The sequence below is a fragment of the Anastrepha obliqua genome, unplaced genomic scaffold (assembly GCF_027943255.1).
Source record: "Anastrepha obliqua isolate idAnaObli1 unplaced genomic scaffold, idAnaObli1_1.0 ptg000243l, whole genome shotgun sequence".
NCBI lineage: Eukaryota > Metazoa > Arthropoda > Insecta > Diptera > Tephritidae > Anastrepha > Anastrepha obliqua.
This window is the reverse complement of record NW_026562288.1, coordinates 797-2,500: the sequence shown is the minus strand read 5'-3', so window position 1 is coordinate 2,500 and position 1,704 is coordinate 797. Positions and strand designations below refer to the sequence as shown.

General features: G+C 27.2%; 1 non-coding gene and 1 pseudogene across 1 annotated transcript in view; both read right to left on the bottom strand.

The window, feature by feature from the left end:
- The window catches only part of LOC129252492 (large subunit ribosomal RNA), a 3,987-nt gene extending 3,909 nt beyond the window's left edge, over positions 1 to 78 (bottom strand). The window contains exon 1 of the ribosomal RNA XR_008583472.1: positions 1 to 78. This exon is cut by the window's left edge and continues 3,909 nt beyond it. This is a non-coding gene — a ribosomal RNA (large subunit ribosomal RNA).
- Positions 79 to 520: 442 nt separating this feature from the next.
- On the bottom strand, positions 521 to 701 carry LOC129252491 (5.8S ribosomal RNA; annotated as a pseudogene).
- Between the last annotated feature and the right edge of the window lie 1,003 nt (positions 702 to 1,704).

The window sequence follows — 1,704 nt, the reverse complement described above, 5'->3', positions numbered from 1 at the left end:
AAAATCCTTGTTAGTTTCTTTTCCTCCCCTCATTAATATGCTTAAATTCAGGGGGTAATCCCATATGAGTTGAGGTTGTTTTAATATTCTTTTTTTATCTTCTCACAATTTAATAAAAAAATTATATCATCTTTTCATCTCTATTTTTCTTTTCTCCTTTTATATATTGTAAATATATAAAAATAATAATAATGTAAAATGAGGCAATCCTAGAATAAAAAATTTAATTTTTATGCTAGACATTCCTCCTTTTAATTACATATATAAATTATTATTTTATATATATATATAAATAATATGAAAATTTTTTGTAAAGAATACTTAGATTCAATATTTTCATCATTTCATTTTATTTGAGAGGATTTTTTTTTTAAAGAATATATAATAAATAAAATTCATTATATATCTTTATTTTTTTTGCTATTAATATTATGAATTATTTAAAATCCAATAATATACACATTTGCTTAAATTCAATTATTTTTATAAAAGAATAAGCAACTTATTTAGCATAGTCTTACAACCCTCAACCATATGTAGTCCAAGCAGTACTTTAAAATTGAATTTAATGTACATAACAGCATGGACTGCGATATGCGTTCAAAATGTCGATGTTCATGTGTCCTGCAGTTCACACGATGACGCACAGTTTGCTGCGTTCTTCATCGACCCATGAGCCAAGTGATCCACCGCTTAGAGTATTTTTTTATTTATTTTTATTTATAACAAATGTCAATTTTTTTTTGCATATATTAATTGAAAGAGTAAAATTAAATAATATTAATAATATATAAATTGATTTTCTTTCAATAATATATATCAAATATATTTAACTCTAAACATTTTTATTAAGTTGCGAATGTCTTAGTTCAACAATAATACAGTGGTGGTATTTATTATGATTCAATTATTTTGTATTTTTTTAATCATTTTATGTATATATAATAATATAATAAATATATACCACTTTTGTTATTGTGAACAAATTAACTTATCATTCAATCAAATGAATAATAAGTACAACTTTTTATTTTCATGTTTAAAGGTTTTTAAAAGAAAAAAATAAGAAAAAACATTACAAAATGTACCATCATATATTATATTTAATATGATATAATTGATGGATCACAAATTGAATGAAAAAGAATAAAAAGAATTATGGATTCAAAATAATTATATAAATTTTTTTTTTTTTTTCTTTTTTTTTTTTTTTTTTTTTTTCTTTTTGTTCGTTTGTTTGCTTGTCTGTTTGTTTGTTTGTTTGTTTGTTTTTCTTACGGATATGGAACACAATAATGATCCTTCCGCAGGTTCACCTACGGAAACCTTGTTACGACTTTTACTTCCTCTAAATAATCAAGTTCGGTCAACTTTTGCGAAACAACCGTGACACACGAGGCGTCACAGTGATCACGTCCGGAGACCTCACTAAATAATTCAATCGGTAGTAGCGACGGGCGGTGTGTACAAAGGGCAGGGACTTAATCAATGCGAGTTAATAACTCGCACTTACTGGGAATTCCAAGTTCATGTGAACAGTTTCAGTTCACAATCCCAAGCATGAAAGTGGTTCAGCGGTTTACCCGGACCTCTCGGTCTAGGAAATACACGTTGATACTTTCATTGTAGCGCGCGTGCAGCCCAGGACATCTAAGGGCATCACAGACCTGTTATTGCTCAATCTCGTTACTGCTAGACGCAATT